Source organism: Pseudophryne corroboree, chromosome 2 (genome assembly GCF_028390025.1).
Source record: "Pseudophryne corroboree isolate aPseCor3 chromosome 2, aPseCor3.hap2, whole genome shotgun sequence".
Lineage (NCBI taxonomy): Eukaryota > Metazoa > Chordata > Amphibia > Anura > Myobatrachidae > Pseudophryne > Pseudophryne corroboree.
This window is the reverse complement of record NC_086445.1, coordinates 271,319,281-271,337,949: the sequence shown is the minus strand read 5'-3', so window position 1 is coordinate 271,337,949 and position 18,669 is coordinate 271,319,281. Positions and strand designations below refer to the sequence as shown.

Sequence of the window (18,669 nt, the reverse complement as noted above, 5' to 3'; positions counted from 1 at the left end):
ATCTCTTTATCAACCAGTCTATATATTAGCAGCAGACACAGTACAGTGCGGTAGTTCACGGCTGTGGCTACCTCTGTGTCGGCACTCGGCAGCCCGTCCATAATTGTATATACCAGTGACCTAACCGTGGTTTTTTTTTCTTTCTTTATACATACATACTAGTTACGAGTATACTATCTCTTTATCAACCAGTCTATATATTAGCAGCAGACACAGTACAGTGCGGTAGTTCACGGCTGTGGCTACCTCTGTGTCGGCACTCGGCAGCCCGTCCATAATTGTATATACCAGTGACCTAACCGTGGTTTTTTTTTCTTTCTTTATACATACATACTAGTTACGAGTATACTATCTCTTTATCAACCAGTCTATATATTAGCAGCAGACACAGTACAGTGCGGTAGTTCACGGCTGTGGCTACCTCTGTGTCGGCACTCGGCAGCCCGTCCATAATTGTATATACCACCTAACCGTGGTTTTTTTTTCTTTCTTTATACATACATACTAGTTACGAGTATACTATCTCTTTATCAACCAGTCTATATATTAGCAGCAGACACAGTACAGTGCGGTAGTTCACGGCTGTGGCTACCTCTGTGTCGGCACTCCGCAGCCCGTCCATAATTGTATATACCAGTGACCTAACCGTGGTTTTTTTTTTCTTTCTTTATACATACATACTAGTTACGAGTATACTATCTCTTTATCAACCAGTCTATATATTAGCAGCAGACACAGTACAGTGCGGTAGTTCACGGCTGTGGCTACCTCTGTGTCGGCACTCCGCAGCCCGTCCATAATTGTATATACCAGTGACCTAACCGTGGTTTTTTTTCTTTCTTTATACATACATACTAGTTACGAGTATACTATCTCTTTATCAACCAGTCTATATATTAGCAGCAGACACAGTACAGTGCGGTAGTTCACGGCTGTGGCTACCTCTGTGTCGGCACTCGGCAGCCCGTCCATAATTGTATACTAGTATCCAATCCATCCATCTGCATTGTTTACCTGAGGTGCCTTTTAGTTGTGCCTATTAAAATATGGAGAACAAAAATGTTGAGGTTCCAAAATTAGGGAAAGATCAAGATCCACTTCCACCTCGTGCTGAAGCTGCTGCCACTAGTCATGGCCGAGACGATGAAATGCCAGCAACGTCGTCTGCCAAGGCCGATGCCCAATGGCATAGTACAGAGCATGTCAAAACCAAAACACCAAATATCAGTAAAAAAAGGACTCCAAAACCTAAAATAAAATTGTCGGAGGAGAAGCGTAAACTTGCCAATATGCCATTTACCACACGGAGTGGCAAGGAACGGCTGAGGCCCTGGCCTATGTTCATGGCTAGTGGTTCAGCTTCACATGAGGATGGAAGCACTCAGCCTCTCGCTAGAAAACTGAAAAGACTCAAGCTGGCAAAAGCACCGCAAAGAACTGTGCGTTCTTTGAAATCCCAAATCCACAAGGAGAGTCCAATTGTGTCGGTTGCGATGCCTGACCTTCCCAACACTGGACGTGAAGAGCATGCGCCTTCCACCATTTGCACGCCCCCTGCAAGTGCTGGAAGGAGCACCCGCAGTCCAGTTCCTGATAGTCAGATTGAAGATGTCAGTGTTGAAGTACACCAGGATGAGGAGGATATGGGTGTTGCTGGCGCTGGGGAGGAAATTGACCAGGAGGATTCTGATGGTGAGGTGGTTTGTTTAAGTCAGGCACCCGGGGAGACACCTGTTGTCCGTGGGAGGAATATGGCCGTTGACATGCCAGGTGAAAATACCAAAAAAATCAGCTCTTCGGTGTGGAGGTATTTCACCAGAAATGCGGACAACAGGTGTCAAGCCGTGTGTTCCCTTTGTCAAGCTGTAATAAGTAGGGGTAAGGACGTTAACCACCTCGGAACATCCTCCCTTATACGTCACCTGCAGCGCATTCATAATAAGTCAGTGACAAGTTCAAAAACTTTGGGTGACAGCGGAAGCAGTCCACTGACCAGTAAATCCCTTCCTCTTGTAACCAAGCTCACGCAAACCACCCCACCAACTCCCTCAGTGTCAATTTCCTCCTTCCCCAGGAATGCCAATAGTCCTGCAGGCCATGTCACTGGCAAGTCTGACGAGTCCTCTCCTGCCTGGGATTCCTCCGATGCATCCTTGCGTGTAACGCCTACTGCTGCTGGCGCTGCTGTTGTTGCCGCTGGGAGTCGATGGTCATCCCAGAGGGGAAGTCGTAAGCCCACTTGTACTACTTCCAGTAAGCAATTGACTGTTCAACAGTCCTTTGCGAGGAAGATGAAATATCACAGCAGTCATCCTACTGCAAAGCGGATAACTGAGTCCTTGACAACTATGTTGGTGTTAGACGTGCGTCCGGTATCCGCCGTTAGTTCACAGGGAACTAGACAATTTATTGAGGCAGTGTGCCCCCGTTACCAAATACCATCTAGGTTCCACTTCTCTAGGCAGGCGATACCGAGAATGTACACGGACGTCAGAAAAAGACTCACCAGTCTCCTAAAAAATGCAGTTGTACCCAATGTCCACTTAACCACGGACATGTGGACAAGTGGAGCAGGGCAGGGTCAGGACTATATGACTGTGACAGCCCACTGGGTAGATGTATGGACTCCCGCCGCAAGAACAGCAGCGGCGGCACCAGTAGCAGCATCTCGCAAACGCCAACTCTTTCCTAGGCAGGCTACGCTTTGTATCACCGCTTTCCAGAATACGCACACAGCTGAAAACCTCTTACGGCAACTGAGGAAGATCATCGCGGAATGGCTTACCCCAATTGGACTCTCCTGTGGATTTGTGGCATCGGACAACGCCAGCAATATTGTGTGTGCATTAAATATGGGCAAATTCCAGCACGTCCCATGTTTTGCACATACCTTGAATTTGGTGGTGCAGAATTTTTTTAAAAACGACAGGGGCGTGCAAGAGATGCTGTCGGTGGCCAGAAAAATTGCGGGACACTTTCGGCGTACAGGCACCACGTACAGAAGACTGGAGCACCACCAAAAACTACTGAACCTGCCCTGCCATCATCTGAAGCAAGAAGTGGTAACGAGGTGGAATTCAACCCTCTATATGCTTCAGAGGTTGGAGGAGCAGCAAAAGGCCATTCAAGCCTATACAATTGATCACGATATAGGAGATGGAATGCACCTGTCTCAAGTGCAGTGGAGAATGATTTCAACGTTGTGCAAGGTTCTGATGCCCTTTGAACTTGCCACACGTGAAGTCAGTTCAGACACTGCCAGCCTGAGTCAGGTCATTCCCCTCATCAGGCTTTTGCAGAAGAAGCTGGAGGCATTGAAGAAGGAGCTAAAAGGGAGCGATTCCGCTAGGCATGTGGGACTTGTGGATGCAGCCCTTAATTCGCTTAACAAGGATTCACGGGTGGTCAATCTGTTGAAATCAGAGCACTACATTTTGGCCACCGTGCTCGATCCTAGATTTAAAGCCTACCTTGGATCTCTCTTTCCGGCAGACACAGGTCTGCTGGGGTTGAAAGACCTGCTGGTGACAAAATTGTCAAGTCAAGCGGAACGCGACCTGTCAACATCTCCTCCTTCACATTCTCCCGCAACTGGGGGTGCGAGGAAAAGGCTCAGAATTCCGAGCCCACCCGCTGGCGGTGATGCAGGGCAGTCTGGAGCGACTGCTGATGCTGACATCTAGTCCGGACTGAAGGACCTGACAACGATTACGGACATGTCGTCTACTGTCACTGCATATGATTCTCTCAACATTGATAGAATGGTGGAGGATTATATGAGTGACCGCATCCAAGTAGGCACGTCACACAGTCCGTACTTATACTGGCAGGAAAAAGAGGCAATTTGGAGGCCCTTGCACAAACTGGCTTTATTCTACCTAAGTTGCCCTCCCACAAGTGTGTACTCCGAAAGAGTGTTTAGTGCCGCCGCTCACCTTGTCAGCAATCGGCGTACGAGGTTACATCCAGAAAATGTGGAGAAGATGATGTTCATTAAAATGAATTATAATCAATTCCTCCGCGGAGACATTGACCAGCAGCAATTGCCTCCACAAAGTACACAGGGAGCTGAGATGGTGGATTCCAGTGGGGACGAATTGATAATCTGTGAGGAGGGGGATGTACACGGTGATATATCGGAGGGTGAAGATGAGGTGGACATCTTGCCTCTGTAGAGCCAGTTTGTGCAAGGAGAGATTAATTGCTTCTTTTTTGGGGGGGGTCCAAACCAACCCGTCATATCAGTCACAGTCGTGTGGCAGACCCTGTCACTGAAATGATGGGTTGGTTAAAGTGTGCATGTCCTGTTTTGTTTATACAACATAAGGGTGGGTGGGAGGGCCCAAGGATAATTCCATCTTGCACCTCTTTTTTCTTTTCTTTTTCTTTGCATCATGTGCTGATTGGGGAGGGTTTTTTGGAAGGGACATCCTGCGTGACACTGCAGTGCCACTCCTAAATGGGCCCGGTGTTTGTGTCGGCCACTAGGGTCGCTAATCTTACTCACACAGTCAGCTACCTCATTGCGCCTCTTTTTTTCTTTGCGTCATGTGCTGTTTGGGGAGGGTTTTTTGGAAGGGACATCCTGCGTGACACTGCAGTGCCACTCCTAGATGGGCCCGGTGTTTGTGTCGGCCACTAGGGTCGCTAATCTTACTCACACAGCTACCTCATTGCGCCTCTTTTTTTCTTTGCGTCATGTGCTGTTTGGGGAGGGTTTTTTGGAAGGGACATCCTGCGTGACACTGCAGTGCCACTCCTAGATGGGCCCGGTGTTTGTGTCGGCCACTAGGGTCGCTAATCTTACTCACACAGTCAGCTACCTCATTGCGCCTCTTTTTTTCTTTGCGTCATGTGCTGTTTGGGGAGGGTTTTTTGGAAGGGCCATCCTGCGTGACACTGCAGTGCCACTCCTAGATGGGCCCGGTGTTTGTGTCGGCCACTAGGGTCGCTAATCTTACTCACACAGTCAGCTACCTCATTGCGCCTCTTTTTTTCTTTGCGTCATGTGCTGTTTGGGGAGGGTTTTTTGGAAGGGCCATCCTGCGTGACACTGCAGTGCCACTCCTAGATGGGCCCGGTGTTTGTGTCGGCCACTAGGGTCGCTAATCTTACTCACACAGCTACCTCATTGCGCCTCTTTTTTTCTTTGCGTCATGTGCTGTTTGGGGAGGGTTTTTTGGAAGGGACATCCTGCGTGACACTGCAGTGCCACTCCTAGATGGGCCCGGTGTTTGTGTCGGCCACTAGGGTCGCTTATCTTACTCACACAGCGACCTCGGTGCAAATTTTAGGACTAAAAATAATATTGTGAGGTGTGAGGTATTCAGAATAGACTGAAAATGAGTGTAAATTATGGTTTTTGAGGTTAATAATACTTTGGGATCAAAATGACCCCCAAATTCTATGATTTAAGCTGTTTTTTAGTGTTTTTGGAAAAAAACACCCGAATCCAAAACACACCCGAATCCGACAAAAATAATTCGGTGAGGTTTTGCCAAAACGCGTTCGAACCCAAAACACGGCCGCGGAACCGAACCCAAAACCAAAACACAAAACCCGAAAAATTTCAGGCGCTCATCTCTAGCATCTATCCTTGTGTATTATTAATGCCTTTTTCCTTATAGATTGTAAGCTTGCAAGCAGGGCCATCCAACCTCTGTGTCTGTCTATTTTTGCCCAGTTTTGTTCTATTACTGTTGTTCTAATTGTAAAGCACAAAGGAATATGCTGTGCTATATAAGAAACTGTAAATAATTATTATGTTTATAAGGCCATTAATAATGTATGTCATATGTGTAAAGGGCATTATTGTGTGGAATTATGTATATAAATGCATTACTAATTTGTGGCGTTATGTGTATAAGGTGCTCTACTGTGTGGTGTAATGTATAGAAAGGGCACTACTGGGTGGTCTCATTTGAAATAAAAAGCAATATGGTTTGGTGTAATGTGAATAAGGAGCAATTCAGTGTGATGTAATGTGAATAAGGGGCACTACTGTAAGGAGTTATGTATATAAGGTAAACTGGTACTACTATGTGATGTAACGTGAATAAGGGACACTATCGCATGATAAAATGTGAATAAAGTTGCAATAAAACTGTCTGGCATAATTTGAATTGGGGGCACTATTGTGTGGCCATGCCTCTTCCCAGCAAGAACATGCCCATTTTTGGGCTGTGCGACAAATGTGCGCACTGTTCCTATTTAAAATATAGGGGGTAGGAGCACCAAAATGAGGACTGCTATGGGTGAGGGGTTATGGTGCTGAGAGAGGGATGCAGGGTCAGAGGCGAAATTAGCGGTGGTGCTAGGGGGCACCAGCCAAAATCTTGCCTAGGTCTTCATATTAGTTAGGGCCGGCTCTGTAAACCTGACACACTCAAGGGACAGCATTGGGCAGCCCTCTAACCTAAAAAAGAGACTCTTATGTCTAATAACATATTGGAAGGGCTTTTATACAATATGGCAAAACTGACCCATGTCCTGCAAAGTGCATTGTGGAAGGAAGACATATCCTGTTACAGATTCTACATACAAATAAAAGAGGGATCTGAGGATCATTATTGTAAATCTCCATTTTCTTGGACTATATACATGATGATTATTCTATTGTATTAACATCACTTTGTGCATGTTCTCAAAAGGATCACTATTTTATCATTAGAGCGGTTTTTGGTGTGTGTAACCATCATTTATATATATACTGTACAATATGGCAACTCAACATGAAGGAGCTGGGGCTCTAGTGAACCTGTTGCTCAATACTGTACTAGGTAAAGTATGTTACAGACATAAAGGGATAGCTGATATGAAAAATAATGAGAAATCTTCATGTATTTTATTTTATGCAGAGTTAACCCCGACCCCACCCCCATTAGGTGAGGCCATGGCCAGTGCTAAGGTTTTCGGCACCCACTTACAAATTATCATTTGTGGCTTACCTCCTATATTTTATATAAGTACAGTGGTCTGTCTCATAAGGGGCATGGTTCAACAAAAGTATCCCCAGTTCAAATTACGCCGCACAATAGTGCAATCTAATTTATACTACAACGCACGTAATGCCCCTGATTCATATTACACCACAGATTATTGCCCCTAATTCATGTTACGACACTCAATAGTGCTCCTTATTCATGTTACATTACACAGTGGTACCCATTACACGTTATGCCACACAGTAGTGCCCTTTATACACAATTCCCACTGTAGCAGTGCCCCTTACATAAAATGTCCACAGCAGTGCTGCTTATACATATAATGCCCATATAAGTGCCCCTTATACACATAATGCCCACAGTAGTAGTGCCCCATATACACATCTCTGCCTCTGTTTCTCCAGTAGCTTCCCTGCCTCTCTGTGTCCCTGCAGCCCCCTTTCCCCTTGTTTTCAGCATGCACAGAGCCTGCTCCTCTTCATGGCTCTTCACTTCAGCAACGGTGACTGAATGACACTACATACACAGTGCTGGAAAAGGAAGCCGCCTATGACCTGAGGAGGGGACGAACGCTGTCCGACAGACACAGCATGTGTGAGTACCATGAGTGATGGGTCACAGGTGGAGGCTGCAGCTCATCAGTGACATTAGTGCCACCTGCATCATCTATTGATGTACAGTAGGTGATAGGGCAGACTTTTCTGTTGGAATTACTGTGCAGAGCCATGGAGGAGGTGGAACTAGTTCCACCTACCATTACAGGTGGTGGAACTTAGTTCCACCCTGTTCCCCCTCACTTTAACCCCTGGTTGTGATCACAGACATTTAAAATCCCTATGTAGTTTAGATCCAATTGTAACTGGAATATTTATACAGTTATAGGATACCTATGATGTCATATTTCTGTTGTGATCACAAGCGAATGCATTGGAAGCTCCACTGGACAGGATTTTACCTAAAACTTTATTTTAACATAAGAAGTAGCTCAAAAGCGATAGTGGGGGTAATTCAGACCTGATCGCTAGGCTGCGTTTTTGCACAGCGGGCGATCAGGTCTAAACTGCTCATGCGTATGCACCGCAATGCGCAGGCGTGTTGCAGGGGTACAAAGCGGATCGCCGCTCAGCGATGGGTTTGTGCAAAGAATCTATTCTCACGGGCGATCGCAAGGAGATTGACAGGAAGAGGGCGTTTTTGTGGGTGTCAACTGACCGTTTTCTGGGAGTGTTGGGAAAATGCAGGTGTGTCCAAGCGTTTGCAGGTCGGGTGTCTGATGTCACATCAGAGCCCGAACAGGCTAAAGTGATCTCAGCGGTTGAGTAAGTCCTGGGCTGCGTAAGTCAGACTGCACAAAATCAGTTTGTACAGCTCTGCTACACATGCGTTCGCACACTTGCACAGTTAAAATAAACTCCCCCTGCAGGGGCGGATCTAGATTTTTCTTTTGGGGGTGCCGTTTATTAATTATTCCTGACTCCTCCCCCTCCACTCATTACTACTCCCACTTTCCATCCTAACTGTCCAATAGAGACCAGAAGAGAGAGAGAGAGAGAGGGTGGGGGAGGGGGGATGGGATCCAAGGTTTCACCTTAAGTGGTTAATTACTGTATACTAATGCCCATTGACTAATGCCCCATGTTTTCCCAGCCCAGTGCCCTCTGCAATGTAATCAGACTCTGTCTGATGCACACATCATGTCAGCTCTATAATATCACCCTGTAATATTCCTTACGCTGTGACACTCCGCAGCAACAGAGAGCCCGAAGCCTCAGTAACTGGACACAAAACTGTTAGGAAGGGAGTTGCCGCGTCAGAGACCGTGTCCCTCCTGCCTCACCGCCACTGCTGCTCAGGCACTGACTACCGCCACGTGCCCTGGAATGTCAGCTGCGGCCTGTCCACACCCACTCTAGCTGCTACCCACCCAGGCCGGAGCAACAGGGGTCATATGCGTGACCTGCCTGCACTAGAGTGCCGGTACCCAGCTGGTGACTGATCCCTCTGGCCCCGCTACACCTATCTCGCGTGTGTGCGCTACACTCATACATACATACATACATACATACATACATACATACTGGGCTGCCTGCCCACTGGATAGTGTGGAGAGCAGCGAAGTGGGCGTGGCTATGACTATGTTAGGGGGGGGGGGGGCGTTTGCCCTGTTCGCCCTCCCTGAATCCAGCCTTGTCCCCGTGTAGGCGGCGAGTATCTGATCGCAGGAGTGCAAAAATCGCCTGCTAGCGATCAGGTCTGAATTACCCCCAGTGATAAAAGACAGAGCTATAAAGTAATGCAGTTACTGTTGGACTGCATGCAAATTCTTATCACAGACCGTAATCCTGCACATCACAACTGGTCACATGGAAACATTTTCCAAATATCAGAACAGGGCCTTGCACTTTGGATTGGGTACATTGGTCTAATAAGTGCTTTTCTGGTTCTAAAATCATTGTTTTCTCTCTTATATAACCAATATATATTACTATACCCATGCATACCACCCAACATTTCAAAACTTGAAAATGGGACTCCACCGCGTGTGCCTGGAAAGGAGGTGTGGCCTTCTAAAAGGAGAAGTGGCTTCACAGCAGTGTCGCTATTGCAAGCCATGCCCCCGTTTTTCATCACTAAGGGGGCATGCCCAGTGCCCTGTGAGCTGCTGGCATGCCCCTAGTCTCTCTGTCTACATTGAATAAACGCTGCGTCTATTCAACTCTGTTCTGCTAAGCAGGGCTGCCAGTGACTGGAGCCTCCCAACCAACTGCCCCCCCCCCCCTCCCTTCCCCAATGCGGGACACTGCGGCACAGCGGGTGGGTCAGAGCGACAGTCCCCAAAAAATTGTGACTGTCCCACAAAAATCAGGATAGTTGGGAGGTATGCCTATGTGTAAAGTAACACCGATAAGCCAGTGACCTTCCATACGTACCTAAGTATAGGGTGCTTACGTGTCTCCACTGGCAACACTTTTTCAGTCCAACAGCTACTGATGACTCTGTTTACATGACATACTATAGATCTCTGGTGATGGATAAAGTGAGACACAAAAAGCCTTAGGAAAAAATATAATAGGACATATAGCAACTATACACTTTTGCAATAATCTACACATTAAAAGTTATTGAAAAGTAAAATCTAAGTTTCTAGAAAAAAACCCACGATGGATGAAAAAAATTATATATTACAGTGTAAACATGGGAAGTACAGATGGCGCAATGGGCTGGCTAGCATTACTGCCTCACAGCCAGGGCAGCCATCAGGAGGGGGACTGTGGGGACTGGTGTCCCGGGCCCATACAGACAGGAATGCTCACCCCTGGCTCCTACCGCCAACACCTGTAGAGCTGCACCAGTATGTTAATCAATAGCAGGCTGATGCGCAGGGAGGACTCCTTAAAACAAGCCTTACCTGTGCATCAGCTCTCTGTGAACAGTTCTTGTAGGTCCACAACACTTCACCAATATGTAATGTCACAATGTATGACATCACATAGGGGTGGAGCAGTGCAGCAGAATCTTTTTTTCGGGAGGGTGGGGCCCTGTCTATTTTGTCAGTCCCGGGCCCCACAATTTGTGATAGCAGCCCTGCTCACAGCACTGAGGTCATAGGTTCAATTTGCTCCATGGCCCTAACTGTGTGAAGTTTGTATATTCTCCCCGTACTTAAGTGGGTTTCCTCCGGGTATTCCGGGTTCCTCCCATAATTCAATAATAAATTGGTAAGTTAATTGGCTCCCAACAAAATTAACCTTAGTGTGTAAGTGTATGCATGTGGTAGGGAGTATAGACTGTAAGCTCCACTGGGGCAGGGACTGATGTGAATGGCCAAAATATTCTCTGTAAAGCGCTGCGGAATATGTGTGTGCTATATAAATAACTGGTAATAAAAAAAATTATAAGTGCCTATATTCTACATCTGGACACAACCACAAATAAAAACATTGATTACAAAGTAATTTATCCACACAGAAGAGAATAAATACAATAAGATGTTTATTTACATGGGTCACTGCTGGTGTTTGAGGCAACCATATTTGTGATTTCATATGTGCTGACATTATAGAAATAATCCATGCTGGCAATCATCATGGAGACATCAGGATCTGTGTAGTCAGGAGAAAGGAGGTCACTGGGAAGAGACTCCATCACAGATCTTGCAGGTATAGGATTGATATGGCCGGGTGCTGTCTTCTTCATACTGGACAACCACTGCTGCTGCATTTGTCCCCTGGTGACCTGGCTCTCAGTAGGTGGAATATAAAGCATCTGTGTCAGTCCAGGGTGCTGAGCATGCCCAGTCATATCCTTTGGTTCGATATTGCCTCTTTGGGCGCTGTATGGTGTCTGCACCAATGAATTACACGGCCAGTATGGTCCTGTATGAGGCCTTTGATGCCAGCCATACCTTGTGAGGGCCTCAGGACAGGCAGTGACTGGGTGTAGGGGCTCATAGTAACGCAAAGAATCCTGTGCAGAAACCACTTGTGGCCAGGTAGTATTTAAAGAGTTGCCATTATATGTGTCCAAGGTATGTGCTGAGGAAAAGACAAATGTGAGAAAAAGAAAATGAGTTGTTGGTAAACAATAACATTTGCATTTAAGTAAACAGTTTCCACATATCGCAGATTCAAATTCTGAAGCTCAAAGGCCCTCATTCCGAGTTGTTAGCTCGCTAGCTACTTTTAACAGAAATGCAAACACAAAGCCGCCGCCCTCTGGGAGTGTATCTTAGCATAGCAGAATTGCTAACGAAAGATTAGCAATTCTGCTATTAAGTATTTCTTTGCAGTTTCTGAGTAGCTCCAGACCAACTCCTAGATTGCGATCACCTCAGTCCGTTTAGTTCCTGGTCTGATGTCACAAACACGCCCTGCGTTCGGCCAGCCACTCCTCCGTTTCTCCATCCACTCCTGCGTTTTTACCTGGCACGCCTGCGTTTTTTAGCACACTCCCTGAAAACGGCCAGTTTCCGCCCAGAAACACCCACTTCCTGTCAATCACACTACGATCAGCAGAGCTATTGAAAAGCTTTGTTTGCCCGTGAGTAAAATAGCATAGTTGTGTAAAATTGCTTAGCGCGTGCGCCCTGCTGTGCATACGCATGCGCAGAACTGCCGGATTTTAGCCCATTAGCAAATCTGCTAAAAATAGCGAGCAAACAACTCGTGTCAGGAATCGGCGGTCAGCTGCATCTCACCTACCAGCACGCTGGTGTGCAGGCCTCCGGAGGTCATGGCCCCAGTCGCTGCTGTATGGATGCGCTGACCGCGAGCGTCATCTCCCGTGTCGCTGAGTACCCCTGAGTCTGGTCCTGCGTTTGTGTTCCGCTGTGTGCCGGCATCCGGTCCGTGTGGATTGCTGCTATGACACCTGCACTCAGCTAACCCCGGCATCTAATCCAGCCCTGTGTTTCCAGCCAGAACACTGCGACCAATCACTGCAGAGCAAGGGGTATAAGTTCCTGTCCGGGGCTCACTCTCATCGCCACGGACAACGAGTCACATACCCTGTGTCTAGTTCTCCCAGTTCCTGCGTTCCTGTTTCCAGCGTTCCCCTGTGGACACTTCATTTGTTCCAGCTTCCATTTCTACAGCTCTTCTGTTACTCCGGACTTCAGCTACATCCAGCTTCAAACCCATCAGCAGTAAGAGACTCTCCTCAGGTGTTCTTTCTCATTACTTACCTGTGCACTAATTGTCAGCATACCATCTGTGCAACTCAGCCGTATAACATCTACTGGCTTAGAGACTGTCTCCTGCTTTAGCTTAAGTGTGGCTATATGGACTTGTGCTTTACAGAGACTGTGAGTTACTCATATATTCCGGAGTTCTACTTCCCTAACCATTATCAGTTTACCCATACTTGCCTACCTGACCCTCTCCATGAGGGAGAAAATGCTCTGTTCCTGGACTTTCCTGGTAATGTATGATTGCCATTACCTGTGGTGAAACACCTTTCTTATCAATTAACTAGCTCACCACAGGTGATGGCAATCATACATTACCAGGAAAGTCTAGGAACAGAGCATTTTGTCCCTCATGGAGAGGGTCAGGTAGGCAAGTATGAGTTTACCCTGTGTTATTCAGAGACTGTGTATTTCCAAATACTACTGGAGTTCTGTTATTTCACCTGCATTCATTATCAAGTTATTTTACGTTCTGCTGCAAGAGACTTTTATGTTGTTTGGATTCAGTTACCTGTCACAGTTTTCCACATTACCGGTTTCTATTGTATTCAGTATTATACCATCTGCTTTGCATTAATAAATATCAGCACTTATGCGCAGGACTTTCATACTGCCTCCCCGCTTTGTACATCGCACCAACACTGACCCACTAGCACCCCCGCCGGGGACAGACAAAACCAGAGACCTGACAACTCGGAATGACCACCAAAGTGAGAAATAGACAAGATAATGACCATAAACACCCTACTAAGTGCAAAGAGGGAACTTTTATTGCCCTCAACCAATAGGATAATTTACAAACCAAAGTAATACAGAGGTGCATTGCAGTATTACTGTATATTCCATAGATACACTTATCTTTATTTCATTTCTTAAATGTGTAGACCATAGTGTTTTATTGAGAGTGATTTTTCTGCACAAACAAATGTGTAATAACATATAACCAGTACCATCCATCTATTTCCAGCCCAGGGCCGGCTCCAGGCATGTTCGACTCGAGCGCCCATGCAGGGCGCCACCCTTAAAGGGCGCCACACGCTGGCGCTGCCATGTCGGAGCCTGGAGCCGGCCCTGTCCTGTAGCAGCTGTCCGTCCAGCTCTCCGTCCCGCACCGCCTGTAAAGTGATCTGTGCGCGCTATGTGGCGCCGGCGTCTGATATCAGACACCGGCGCCGCACAGCGCGCACAGATCACTTTCAGTTTCAGGCACCGGCTCGCACAGATCTACAGCAGCACTCCCCCTCCCTCATAGCGGCACAGCAGGTACTCTGGGGGCATATGTGGCACTGTGGGGGGCATATCTGGCCCTGTGGGGGCATTTATGTATCTGGCCCTGTGGGGTCATTTATCTGGGACTGTGGGGTCATTTATCTGGGACTGTGGGGTCATTTATCTGGGACTGTGGGGGGCATTAATGTATCTGGCACTGTCTGGGGCATTAATGTATCTGGCACTGTGGGGGCATATCTGGCACTGTGGGGGCATTTATCTGTCTGGCACTGTGGGGGGCATTTATCTGTCTGGCACTGTGGGGGGCATTTATGTATCTGGAACTGTGGGGACATTTATGTATCTGGCACTGTGGGGGCATTTATGTATCTGGCACTGTGGGGGCATTTATGTATCTGGCACTGTGGGGGCATTTATGTATCAGGCACTGCTAGGGGGGCATGTCATGTGCATCTGGCACTGCTGGGGGGCATGTCATGTGCATCTGGCACTGCTGGGGGGCATATCATGTGTAGCTTGCACGGCTGGGGGGCATATCATGTAGTGTTCCCTTGTCTCAGTGCAATACCTAGTGCAATGTGTCGCAGTGCTCTACCTGGCGCAAAGTGTATAACGTGCTCTGCCTGGCGCAAAGTGTATAATGTGCTCTACCTGTCGCAGTGTGTATAGGAGGTTCTATCTGGTGCAATGTGTATTAGCTGCACTACTGTGTGGTGTAATGCGAATTGCCACTATTATGTGGCCACGAAGCAACGCCCCTAAATTTTTGATGCGCGCCTTCCGCGCGCACTGTCCATGATTTCGCCGGCAGTGCACCAAGCAATACGGTATGTACATAATTTTGCCCTACTAACTTAAAAATGTGCCCTCCCAAATGCAAAAAGTGCCCTCCCCGTGATCAGCACCCTGCCCTAAAAAAATCCTAGAGTGAACACTATCATGTGTAGCTGGCACTGCTGCGGGGCATATCATGTGTAGCTGGCACTGCTGGGGGGTATATAATGTCTATCTGGCACTGCTGGGGGGCATTTCATGTGTAGCTGGCACTGCTGGGGGGCATGTCATGTGTAGCTGGCACTTCTGGGGGTATATCATGTCTATCTGGCACTGCACTACTGTAGACATTATGTGTAGCTGGCACTATACTGGAGGCATTGTGTGTAAGGAACACTACTGTGGCTGTTATGTGTAAGGCTGCTAATTGTGTGCGTAGAGGGGGTGCGAAAATATATTTATAGGTTGATAATATGAATTTGTGAGGCCCCGCCCACTTTCCCATGAGGACACACCCACTTTTCCATAGAGGATGGGAGGGGGTGCTTTGAAATTTTCTCGCTCAGGGTGCTAGTAGGCCTGGAGCCAGCCCTGTTCCACCCATTCCATCCCTTCAGAAGGAATTACATTTTCCCCAGATTAGTTGCCATCTGTATGTACTGTTTTACATAAAATTAAACATAGGCACAAAAAGCCACAAGAACCAGACACATGCCATCACCAATGATTCAATAGTCCATTGGGTATATTAAAGTCGGATCCATTCCGACATGCATTTGTTGGAATGGATCCAACAAGGGCTATTCAATGAATGGCGAAATCCGACAGGATTTGGCCGTTCCTGACCATCTCAATCCGACTTTAAAAAAAGTGTGATTGAGATGAGGGAACTGAGAGGAGGAGACGGGGAGAGCAGCGGGGAGACGGGAGAGAGCTGCGGCTACAGCACAGTGTAGCAGGAGGATGGGGCACCGCCGCCAGAACTCAAATGAAATGACAGCAGCATGGCTGTCGTTAACCAGGACCTCCCTCATCTGTACATGTTCAGACGAGGGATGGGGTCGTTATTAATGACATTGAGTGTACACACTGGACGAGACTGTGAAAGATCTCGCTCAGATTGGCCCTTCTGAGCAAGAACTTTCACTTTCTCGTCTAGTGTGTATGGGGCTTTGCTTATATTTGTTTAGTCTAGTGCTGTTTTTAGTAGGTTGCATCTTTGTTAATTTGTGTCCAGAACTTTGCATATGCCTGTGTATTACTTTCAAAGTCTACTTGTAGGGCTATATTTACCGTAAAAAGGCAATATTTGGTGAGTCTTTTATTTTGTATAACACATGCAAATGTGATACTAGGGGAGGAATGCAATTGGGAGCGAGGTTTAGTGAGGTAAAAAACCTTGCTTACCTCGCGCCCAATATTGGATTACCGCGGGTATACGCACTCCCGATACTCATGATATTCAATAAAAAAAGTGGTTGCGGGATTCTCGGCAAAGAAAACCATGTGGCGCATGATTAAAAAAAACATACTCACCTGTCTGGTGTGTCCTGGGCTCCGGTTGTCTCCCCTCCATCTTGTCACTGAGGAGGGAGCTTTCTGGGAGGTTCTGTGGGTGCTGGGAGATGCAAGGGCTGCTGGGAGTTGTAGTTCTCTTGGCTGCCAGCTCCAGGGGGGATTACACTTTGGGTGGGGGAGTCACACACATTGGGGTTCACTCACACATACACAGTCATGCACACTTGCAGGCGCTCACACACACCCCACGCACTGCATACTCACCGCTGCTATAGAGGACCAGCTCCCGATGTTGGAAGAAGAAAACCCTGCTTCGGAAGGTGAGTAATTACTGACTAATTAAGCAGCTTGGGAACTACCAATTGCTTAATTATTCCATGGGGGAGGGATGGGGGAAGGGTGGGGGGGGGGGCATTGAGCAAATTCCACTGATGTTTCCTACAAATAATGATATTAGGAAAAATCAGACTTGCTCTGGAGGTGTGAGAAAAAAGACATAGTGATTTCTATAGATGTCACCGAGTCCCATTTTCAGTCCTGTAACTGAACACTAAAACCCAGCAGCTGCGGTAAAACCCCAGCGGTCTCAGGGTATCAGGGTATAGTCACCAGAAAGGTTAGCTAGTGTATGTGTGTGTGTATATGTATATGTGTATATATATATATATATATATATATATATAAATATCTATCCCTTTTGGCGCCCCGGGTGGAAAAATAGGGGCGTGGCTTCATACAGGGGGTGTGGTCAGTTATGCCCCCTGTAGAGTTGTGCCCCCATTTGTGCCCCCTGTAGGAGTAGCGCCGCTTACACAAAAAAATAATAATTAATACTTACCATCCCTGCTCCTGATTCCTGACCGCTGCAGACCTCCGCCGGCACCGCTCCTCTCCTCGGATCTATGGGAGAGACGCCATAGCACAGCATAGACAAACACTAGAGGTCAATTATGACCCCTAGCGTCTGTGTCAGTCCCACAATGCTGTGCGGTGCGCGATGACGTCATCGCGCACCGCACAGCAAAGGTCCTCTCCACGAAGGGAAACTAGACGGGTAGCGGCGGGACACAGCGGGGGTCACAGTAGCGGATCTTGGCATGGTGCGGCGCCCTCCGGAAGGCGGCGCCTTGGGCAAAAGTCCTGCTACTATATACATATATAGTGTGTGTATATATATATATATATATATAATGTAATAATTATGTAATTATGTTTCCTCATTCAAAACAATCTTCTTAAACCTTTTAAACGTTGCTGTTACTTGGCATTTAGATGGATTGATAAGTTGGCTCTATAGAGATGTGTATGTTTGCATCTTAGCATTAAAGAATAAGAACAACATATTTACAAATATATGTCCTTTGAATAACTATATCCATTTGTACTGAATTACTCCCATTAACCTTAAACAATGTGACTACAGGTTGAGTATCCCATATCCAAATATTCCGAAATACGGAATATTCCGAAATACGGACTTTTTTGAGTGAGAGTGAGATAGTGAAACCTTTGTTTTTTGATGGCTCAATGTACACAAACTTTGTTTAATACTCAAAGTTATTAAAAATATTGTATTAAATGACCTTCAGGCTGTGTGCATAAGGTGTATATGAAACATAAATGAATTGTGTGAATGTACACACACTTTGTTTAATGCACAAAGTTATAAAAAATATTGGCTAAAATGACCTTCAGGCTGTGTGTATAAGGTGTATATGTAACATAAATGCATTCTGTGCTTAGATTTAGGTCCCATCACCATGATATCTCATTATGGTATGCAATTACTCCAAAATACGGGAAAATCCGATATCCATAATTCCTCTGGTCCCAAGCATTTTGGATAAGGGATACTCAACCTGTATTTCTACTATTTCCCTGTGTTTCATGTAATTAATTCTAGCATGGCTATTTACTACAGGCACAAATGTTCGCAGCTTCACAACTTACCAGCTCCCTCGATATGTCTTTGGGATGAGGCACCATGAACATATTGGTACTTGGTAGCCTGATGGACTGGTAAAAATGTCACAGGTTGGGGAACCACAAAAAATTGCATGGTAGCAATAATACTCGCAAATTGGACTCTGGAAAGGTCAACAGGACTGTTGGAAGAGGCTCAGATACAGCAGCTCCTCTCAGGTCTCTGCGCTGGGAGACACCAACTGTCACTTCAGGTCTACGTTTGAATCACAGCAGGTCCAGGTGCCTCATGTGCTGTTGGCTGGTGCCAAGCAACCAGACCTGTGCCAGATAGTGCCGCATGGCATATATCCCAACTGCTGGAAAATTTAAATCATAACATGAGCTCCAGGATCACGCCTATACATATATGGAGGAAGTAGCACATTTCACTTATATTGTGGGTAGCATCAGGGGTTAAAGTGGGGGGAAACGGGGTGGAACTGAGTTCCACCACCTGTAATGGTAGGGGGAACTAGTTCCACCTACTCCATTGCCCCGAACAGTAATTCCAACAAAAGAGCTCGCCCCATCACCTATGTTAATAGATGATGC

General features: G+C 46.7%; 1 long non-coding RNA gene across 1 annotated transcript; it reads right to left on the bottom strand.

Moving 5' to 3' along the window:
- Positions 1–10,919: 10,919 nt before the first annotated feature.
- Positions 10,920–18,409, bottom strand: LOC135015608 (uncharacterized). Its single transcript, XR_010213831.1, has 2 exons — positions 18,103–18,409; positions 10,920–11,479 (listed from the first exon to the last, which is right to left on the bottom strand). It is a non-coding gene; the product is annotated as an uncharacterized LOC135015608 (long non-coding RNA).
- Positions 18,410–18,669: the final 260 nt, after the last annotated feature.